This window comes from Cydia splendana, chromosome 20 (genome assembly GCF_910591565.1).
Source record: "Cydia splendana chromosome 20, ilCydSple1.2, whole genome shotgun sequence".
In the NCBI taxonomy this organism is placed as follows: domain Eukaryota; kingdom Metazoa; phylum Arthropoda; class Insecta; order Lepidoptera; family Tortricidae; genus Cydia; species Cydia splendana.
Window position 1 is genome coordinate 11,774,770 of NC_085979.1, and position 10,689 is coordinate 11,785,458.

Below are 10,689 nucleotides of genomic sequence, written 5' to 3' on the forward strand. Positions count from 1 at the left end.
GCGACGCACACGTGGTCTGTACAATGTTTTCTGTACCCAACTAATGTACAGTCACCTGCAATAAAATGTTACACAATGAAGGCCGCAAAAATATCTGACGCGATCTTATTCGGAGACATAAGAGCATGTCACATATTTTTGCGGCCTTCGAAGAGTAACATATTATTGCAGGTGACTGTACCTTACCTACTACTGTTGTTGAATTTATAAAATTAATGTTTTTAAAGTCATCATCATTGAATTATGAGTATAAAAGATGACTCACGCTAGACTGGGCCATGCCCGGGCCGAGGCGTCCGACATGTCATTTTCTATGACGGCTGATTGTGATCGGTGATGACGTGGTACTTTCCATAGAAAAAGATGCGCCGGAATCTCCGGCCCGGCCCCGGTTCGGTCTTGCGTGAGTCATCCTTAACTGGACGAATCTAATATGCACCCTGTATTGAAGATTCTCGTACATTTCTGCAATAAGTGCAATAACCTCCAGAATGTTGTTTGCATTTGCATACTGCAATACTGCAATAGGCTCCGTGCATGAACTATAGGGAGCAGCATACTCGTAATAGGAGCCGTCAGATTTTTGGCGCGAGGCGTACGTAAATGTGTCGTTTATGCTTCCGATGTAGCCCACGAAATGGCAGAACCTACTATGCCCAAGGAAACGTACCGACGAGAACGGTAGATGGTACTGATGGCTGATGGTGGCACTTGCTTTGGCAATTTACATGTACACATATGTTTCTGATTCAGGCCACAAGATGGCAGACCCTCCAACGCGCACGGTCCCTATGGGCAGTATAGGGACCGTCTAACTAAACTAAGCTTGTCTGTCATCGATGTAATCGTGTAAAAATCGTCTGTACGTATGTATTATACCTACATATAGATTAAACTTGGAACCCAACTTTTTTGCTTCATCGTAGTCCCTATAACTCGTCCAGATATATTATTATCTCCAATTACTTAAAACAGAATGCGGTTTGGATGGCAGTCATACCTATAAATAATACTGAAAGCGAAACTGTTCGTCAGCTAATAATAAAACTAATAAGATTTTCAGTTCAATTGCAGCAATAAACTTGACAGTTCAATTCTTTATCAAAATCCTGCCAGAGACGCTTAAATATTAAAGACTGGTAGTCCAATTAGTGTTTGGTTAGTAATGTCGTAGCGTGAAGGCCCAAACAAAATTGCAAGATGAATTGGTTAAGGTCGCAGTGAAGCATGTCTAGTTTTTGTCGAGTTACTTAAGAGAGAACTCTAACAAACATAATAGTTTTCTCATTTAGTGAACTACGCTGGACCAGTAACTTAAACAAAATCTTGTGCTCCTGCACAGGAGAAAACTACTCTTATTCAAACTTACTTCACGCCAGATGAATATTTCAAGGGTAACTACCCTTACCGAGTCGATTTCGAGAGTTTTATAACTCCAGCAACAACTAAAATAGTTCCATAGGTATCCTGTATAATTGTATACTATAGTTCGATCGCCTCAATTTTTCCGTCCGATTTGTCATTTTATACCAATCTGGGATATAAAAACGTTAAAACAGAGCTTAAGGTGAACAACCAGACGTTTGACATAATCACCTCGTATTCTCAAGACGGTCATCTCCAGCCTCCAGGCCATTATTTCCAGGTATCAGCCTACGATGTCGTTTGTTTTGATTTATAATCAACTTAGCCACCAGGGCCATATTTTTCTAAAGGAGCCCACTCATTACCAGTTCGCCGGACGATATCAGCCTGTCAGTTAAACGCAGCTCAGCACAGCTCCGAACGACTGACAGGCTGATATTGTCCGGCGAACTAGTAATCTGTGGGCCCTTTTACAGAGCTACAAGTTACAACTTTACAAAAATTACAATATAACACACACACACACTCTCTCTCTTCTCTTCTTGTAATTGTGTTGCGACAACATTGATGCGTTCCACCTCCTTTCATTCCGTTAAACACTGAATTTTCCGCCATGTTTAATTGAGAGTCTATTCACTTACCTGTCTCTGATCAAACGTAACAAGATGGCAAGTGAAAGTTCGGTCATTGGTCGCCAGTAGCCTGCGTGCGAGTCGATACACGACAACTAACATAACCATGCGTCCAACATCGATTTTATTACCTTTAGATATGGTTTAATTTTCCGTGATTGTGTTGTAATTTTAAAGTGGTTAAACACTACCGTTTTGCGCGTGCGCTATAAGATAATTGCCCTTTTGTTTACTAGTGAGTAATTAGTGTTGTTAGATTTAATTTAATATCTTAAGGTGTCGTAGATCGATATCTTTGCGTCATTGTTTTTCATTATTTAACCTTGGACAGGCGTGGCTCACTACGCGATTTCGTCAAGTAGATACATCCCACACCAATTTTGGTGGCTAGCCATAAGCCGCGCGTGGCGCTTGCGCCACGTAGCGGTCATATCTGTCCTAATCGTAACAGACACGTTTTGTTAGAGTAGTGAATCTTCTGTACCTAGTACTATTATTTATTCTGTGCCTTGGAATAGGTATTCCATTTTTTATGTTAATGGATGATAATGACTCGCGTTTATTTTGGTACTAACTCATATAGTTATTTAAGAATATTACCACTATGATCGTTTTTCACAGTTTTTCAGGAGAATTTCTTCCTAATTTCACTGACAATATTTACTTGAAGGAAAGTTTGTCAGTGGCGGATTTGCAGTGTCGCCCGCCCTAGGCCCGAGACCAGTAAGTACTAGCCGCCCCTTTCTCAGCACCCATCATAGAAATAGAAATAGAATAGAAATAGAAAATAATTTATTTGAAACAACACATCTTAAAAAGTTATACAGACAAACATATAACGTAGGTTAATGTAATTGTTTGTTTCAAAGAGGATACCACTCAGCATGTGGGCATCATATAGGTAGAGTGCCGCCCCTAATTAAACATTGGCCCGGGCCTACTTGGCCTTAGGGCAAATCCGCCACTGAAGTTTATTGAAGGCTCGATGTCTGCATGATTATATTATATGCCTATTGCGTTACACCTAAAGACATAATCACACACACATATTCATGAACTCTCGATGTCTATAAACGTGTTATCAGATCCATGAGACCCGAAATCATAACACGTATGAAGAAAGCTAACGCTCTGCTGAGCTTGGCGGAAAAACGCGTTCTCATTTACAACCATTGTAATAATTACCAACAGTTTTCGATCTCTGCACCAACCGCCATGACCGTAGTCTAGCAAAGTTATTACATAGAAGAGGTGTAATGTCTGAAATTCGGCTAAGGGTTGGCCGCTCTGAGGGTTTCGTATATTCACTACTATTTTTTGTATTAAGTACGATTCACTCTTGACTTACTACTTACTTACTAGTTTGGCGCGATGAGCCAAAATGAGTCTTGGCCTCCAATGCACGAGAGCATGCCATTTAACTCGGTCCTGCGCGGATTCACGATAGTTTTCAGTTTCACTGACGCCGAGCTCCCGGAGATCTGCCTCCCCACTCGATCCGCCCACCGCACGACGACCTTGTAGTTAGGACGACCTTCCTAGTCGAATCCTCATGTCTGAGGGTCGTGACCACGATAAGTCGCTCTGCGCTGTAGTGATCTCCATCCTGGCCGATTTCATTTCATTTCATTTCATTTATTTCCTTGCTTTGTGTGTACAGTAGGTCTTATTAATAAATTATGTCTCAACACAACCCTGAGAGGGCACTGCAATTCACTTACAGATAAAATATATATAGATATGAATATTGATATAGTACAGTCGCCACCAATTTATCATGCATTAACAAAATATATATGTCACTTATTAACTAGTTGTTTCGTTACAATATTATAATTTTTATTATATGTCAATTTACACTACATCTACATCTACATATGTCAATTTACATTAATTTACATTTACAGAATAGGAGTAGGAACGAAAGATAGAGAGATGCCTGTATTTCTCCGGAATATTATTTGTGTAATTAGTTATTATTATTCTGTAGGTATTCGTCGACCGAGTAATAGGCTCTTTCTACGAGATATTGTTTCAACACTTTTTGAAATTTATTTTGATTTTGCTCGTTTTTTATGTGATCCGGCAGGTTATTAAAAATCCTTATTGACGAGGGATAAGGTCCGTTTTTATGTATTGCTAGCTTTGATGTTATTTGTATAAGATTATTTTTTTGGCGGGATTCAAATCGACGGGGCACATCTCCGATTCTAGTATACAATTCGGGATGATTTTTAATAAATTTACACGACTCTAGGATATAGATGCAAGGCAAGGTAAGGATACCAAGGTTTCTAAAGTGCATTTGGCAGCTCGCTGGACGTCTGATGTTTGACAGTATCCGGACACAATCCTTCTGCAGGATAAATAGCTCAGATACATCTGTGCTATTCCCCCATAGGGTCACACCGTAGCTAAGCCATGCGTGTGCAAATGCGTAATACGCCGATAATGCGGTTTGTAGGTTGGTAGTTTTTTTCAGTTGTCTGAAGGCAAAAATAAATTGGCTAAGTTTTGTTTTTATTTTTTGTACATGGTCTTTCCAATTTATATGGGTATCAATAGTTATGCCAAGGAGTGAAAAAGAAGAAACGCATTCTAATTTAATTCCATTGTAAGAAAAGTTTATGTCAAGTTCTATTTTTTGGTGAGGCCTAAATTGCATTAATTTAGTCTTAGTGAAATTAATTTCTAAATTTTTTCATTCATTCATTGCCTTCCTTAAGGAACCCTGGAACCCCTCGCGTGTAACCTCCTTAATGGCGTTGAACCAGCGTGTGGGTATGTTTTCGATGGCCTTCAACAGGTCGGTAGTCGGGACTAGCAGAGCCTTTTCCAGGCTAATATCAGGTAGGACGACCTACAGGACGGCGTCCAGTCGGTAGACCCAAGTATGCTCTCTTCACTCTTGACTTAGCGTTTATTATTAAATTTGTTGTTAATATGGTATACATGTTCTCATTTACATACAGTCATATTGTAATTACCAACAGTTTACGATCTCGAAAATATCCGCCATGACTGGTCGTACAGTCTAGGCTAGCAAATACCTAGTTTTTAGAAGGGTGCTGAACAGTCTTGGAATAATCCTTGTGTTTTATTGGAAAAAAATAACATTAAAACTCCCCAACTATTATAATCGACCACGTAAATTGCAGCTGCGTAAATTGGCTAATCGAATTGTCATTTTGTCTCTTGGAGTAGCAATTACAGGCGTTCCCCTCTGTCGAAATAGGCGGCCAATGGTCATACACATTGTATGGACTGACGTTTATCTGACATGGCTATTTATACGTTACGTATACATTTGACGTGCCCCTCCCGCGCAAAAATTGGCAGACATTTTTGTACCGAAAATTACAGTCTCCGTTTGGTTATATCTTCTAAGTTTTGTCCACAATAATGACGATTCTCGCGTCGTTGTACGGAGGTTGTCAGTCTCCTCTATTTACTAGCCTCTGCGGTCAGAGCAGATAATAAATTATAGAGCTATGTGGCAACACCAAACACGAAACAGAGAAAAAAACATTTTCGTAACCAGCCGTCCGGGCAATCGGTATTGGTTCTTGTGATTTGGGGTTGCCATGTTTGAATTATTTTTTTATTGATTATTGTTTATTTAATTTTGAATACACAAAACTGCAACACCACTGCGTTCGCGTCTGTAGGCTACGGTAACTGCTTAGCATCAGACGCAGGCGGGCCATATGCTGTGTTAAAATGTGTACAAATAAGTCAACCGCAGGCTCAAACCGAGATACATACAGTCACCTGGGTGGATTTCATCACCAAAAATTTCACCATACAAAAAAATATTTTTTTTTTAATGTTTAATTTAACACGATTCTAGCTGGGTAAAGTAATAGGGGGCTGTATATTGAGGATATTTATGGTATTTATACAATCATTTGTGGCTTATATTTGAAGTTATCGCTTTCGGAAAATAAAAACGCAAGATGGTGATGACAATCATGGTATGATAATGACTCTTTTATAGACGGTAATGACACTGCATGTACGGTAATGACGATTTGGGAACTAATTTATATATGTATTAAAAACGTATTAAAAAAACAAAAACTTTTTTTAATTGTAAGGCTTTAGAACTTTAATAAACATTACAAATAACATTTTTTTGAACATAAGACTAGCTACATAAATTATTTTTAGAAAATTATAAAAAATACATTTTATTCATATAAATAAATATATAACAAGTATTTTTATTGTATAATTTTAAATAATTTATATTCCGAAATAGGCAATTTATGTATTCATTTATTTTTTTGGGTTTTTTCAATATTAAATCATATTAACAATATTGTACTCTTATTATCAGTTTAAACCCGCATCTTCTTTTATCTACTGCATAATTTGGTATTTATATCATATTATAAAATTGCTGGCTTACCAGTGAGCTTATTTTTTATGATATATTACTTTTTTTTGATAATTTGATTCATTGCATAAGTTTGTATTATTGTTGTTTTATAAATTAACTTTAAAAATAGCTATAATGATTTAAATCCATATATATATTGTTCAATAGCTAAACATTAATATATAATCAGTGTTTTATAAGTTGCAAGACCCCTACTTGTAATGCATGTCATAAGTTACAAAATGTTAGGTATTGGATCCGGTGACTACCCAATGGTATAATTATTAATTGCTGTAATTATATACATCCATTAATATAATATTATCAAAAAACATAAGGCCATTACGATAGTGAGCCAGTACCGTAGCCTATGGCCGCTTAAAACTTAATATATGTTGCTTGTTTAAATACTTTGTTTTAACACGACTAACATGCAATTACAGACTCTAAGTTGCACGATTTACATTATTAGATAATAAAAAATAAACATTTGTATGTTCTAAGTTCTAAGTGACCTAAATTTTGCCTACTTCAGTCAAAATGTTATTTAAAACTAACCATCCTCTAGTGTGAAAAAAATAGTCATATCTTCTTCTACATTTATAAGGAAGACATTATATAGTGTTAGAAGACATAGAGAACGTTTTTCAAACATACAGCTTAATTTCATAATGAATTATAGCAAAATAACTAGAAAAGTTTCTGAGAACCGTCATCACCATACACATGAAATCATCACCGGTCGTCATTTTTTCCCGGTGATGATGGGTATGGTGTTGACGATTTGAGAGTTTCTTGTTTTTATTTCTAGAATACGAATAATAGTAGTTAATGTCTATGCTACACAATAAACTTCATGTAGTTTGCCATTCATTTCAATAATTATTTCTAATATATCATTTGTAACTTTTTTCAACCAAAGCATAACGGTGATGATGCTCTGTTGTGACAAACTACGTTTTACAAATTTGTTCGTAATATTTCTCACGATTTAATGATGTGACTTTATAGTGAAATCATTTTTGGCATTCTATATTAATTAAAGTGAAAAATAGGGCAAGGACCTTTAGCGGTATTTCGTTGTTCATACACGGAGATAAGCTCACATTGACATTACCATGACGGTGTTGACGAATATTCGTGACAAAATTTTAAACATTTTTAAATGTACTTTCTCGGTGAAGGAATTATTGCATATTTTCCCATGTGTTAAACAACAACATGGAAAAGATATAAGTAAAAGAAAAATCGCAATCGTACGTAATTTTCACTGCAAACAATAAGGTTCAGATTTTTCCGGTAGACGGTGATGATTTTAGACACATAAAACATTTTATATAAAAAAAACTATTAAGTTATTGGAGATGGTAATTGAAGGAACATGAAGATAATAGTTCTTAAAAACATATAAAAAAGTTGCAACTCGCACAACCTACTAGTTTTTTTTATAAAGACCGAACCATAAGTTTTCGCAGGATTTTGAAATCCACCCACCTGCAATAGTACCTATGCTATACAATGAAGGCCGCAGAAATATCTGACACGATCTTATTTGTAGAGCCATAAGAGCAATTATGTTTGCGACCTTCGAAGAGTAACATAATATTATTGCAGGTGACTGTATAAATGACATACCTTATAATAAATAAAAAACTGTAGAGATTTTTATAGACGCTTTTAATCGATATTCTCTTTTCAGTATAAATGGAGTCCTTTTAAGAAGACAATAGTATAACTGATTAGAGTGATTAGCCAGAGGTAAAATTAACTAAAATTAATTAATCAACCCGTCAAGTTAGCCCACTAGAGACATTTTGTCACAAAATAATCACTTTTCACACAAATACACAATTTTCACCTTTAACCTCCTAAACACAAGGTCCAAGATGCTCGTCGCCGTTTTATGAAGCATGTTTACACTATTATTTGACCAATTGTAAACCTTTTTGTAAGCTATTAAGGTCTACTAATACACAGTGAAGGGTTGTTTTTAGTAGAGGGTTGAGCGGCTTTTATAGACGACACCTGAGGTCCCAAGGGTGTAGGTGCGGAGTCCAAAATTGTCACTAGTAAATGTGTATGAAGTTAATGAAATAAGCAGCATATAGAAACAGGAGCGTGAGATATACGTCTTTTATTTTTTTTTATTTATATTAAAGAGCAGTTTATTAATCAGTTTCAAAAATAAGGTTTTCAATTCGTCGTGATCATTATGTATGTATTCCGCTTTCTTGAAAACGGCTGAAGAGAAAATTTATGAGAGAGAACTAGAGTTCTCAGTTGGATCCATGCGAAAGGTCAGGTTGACGAATTAAAGGAGCTCTTAATTGTTATAGCACACTATAGTGATTTGGGGATATTTAATAGTAAGTAATCATAGTAGGTAGATACTGATTGATCTCAGGAAATATCAAAGGAGAGAAAAAAATTGTAGGTAAACTTTGAAATTTAACACGCGGTACCTCATCTCAGTTGTGTTTTTTAGGCTAATTGTAATTAGCCATAAATGTTTGGAGATAAGATTGTTCGGATAGATATATTGGTACCAGAGAAAAAACAACAGATAATTTAAAAACAAAGCGTAGGCACGCCATATTGTAAAAGTATAATTTTACGCTCGACCGCTAACTGCTTCTTCGAAGGCATAAACATTTTATGTCTATATCTGAGGACTTTCATCTAGGAGAACTGCATACGTAGTTTACCTTTTTCGGACCTAGAAAACTTTGAGTGGCAAGTATGGCAATGTCATCATTAATGTCAAATTTCTATAAAATTATGACGTTTATAATGACCTTCCTCAATTTGTTTTATTTAAATAGGTTCAAAGTTCAATTTCTAATTTCGCTTGTACTCTCAAAATGCTTGCGCATGGCAACACTTTACCGCACCACTGGAGATGTGACGTACAATCAGCACGCATTCCATTCGCCTTTAAAACATGCATAAAAAATTGTTTTAATTCCCTCAAATATCACATAAACCCTCAAAATGCTTGCGCATGGCAACGTTTTCGCGCACCACTGGAGATGTGGCGTAAAATCGGGATGCGCACCTTTAAAAACTTGCCTCAAAAATATTTCACATTCTCGCAAATTTTACATAAACCCTCTAAAGCACTGCATATAGCAACACTTTCGCGCGCCACTGGAGATGTGGCGCGTTCGACCAGGCGGCTTAGCACGGTCGCGTTTTTATCCCTTGTCACCATGCCTGTCACGTTCTAACAAGTATGTAAGTGCGAAAGGGACGCGCATAGTGATAGTCGATAAAAATGGAACCGTGCTGAGCCCGCAGGATGCGCGAATCTCACACAACCACCTACAACTCCAAATATCTTATAAACCCTCCAAATAATAATACGCATGGTAACACTTTCGCGCACCACTGGAGATGTGGCGCGTTCGATCAGGATGCGCGAATCTCACACAACCCCCTACAACTCCAAATATCTTATAAACCCTCCAAATAATAATACGCATGGTAACACTTTCGCGCACCACTGGAGATGTGGCGCGTTCGATCAGGATGCGCGAATCTCACACAACCACCTACAACTCCAAATATCTTATAATATAAACCCTCCAAATAATAATACGCATGGTAACACTTTCGCGCACCACTGGAGATGTGGCGCGTTCGACCAGGATGCGCGAATCTCACACAACTACCTACAACTCCAAATATCTTATAAACCCTCCAAATAATAATACGCATGGTAACACTTTCGCGCACCACTGGAGATGTGGCGCGTTCGATCAGGATGCGCGAATCTCACGCAACCGCCGCCACACGCAGTGTTGCCTCATGACACTGTTCATTCGTCAATCACGCTCACAATATTGGCAATCAGTAAATTCGTAGTTTTTCATCACACTTGCTCGAAAAATATCTTATTTCATGCAGGTGTACTCAAGGACAAATGCCTATATTGTTCCTGCGGGAGTTATAGATTCTGAAAATAAAAAGCTATAACTCACGAGTGAGTTATGGCTTTTTTTTTAATTATGTCACTAATTTATACGAAAAAAGTAGTTTTAAATGAGTTTTACATTGAAAATACTGACGTTTATAAATTATTTTTTATGTGTATGTTTAAAAATATTTAATATGATTAATTTAATAGCCGTTTAAATATTTTTTTACATAATTTTCGATTATGGCTGAATCCGGGTGGGTCTGTGTCTGTGCCTTCGAATCCTAACCTGCCAAAACAAGACAATATGGCGGACGAATGTTTGAAATGTCACCGTATTTAAGAATTATTTCGCTTAAAGTTTAGTTTTTTCTTCGCAAGTGTGATGAAAAACA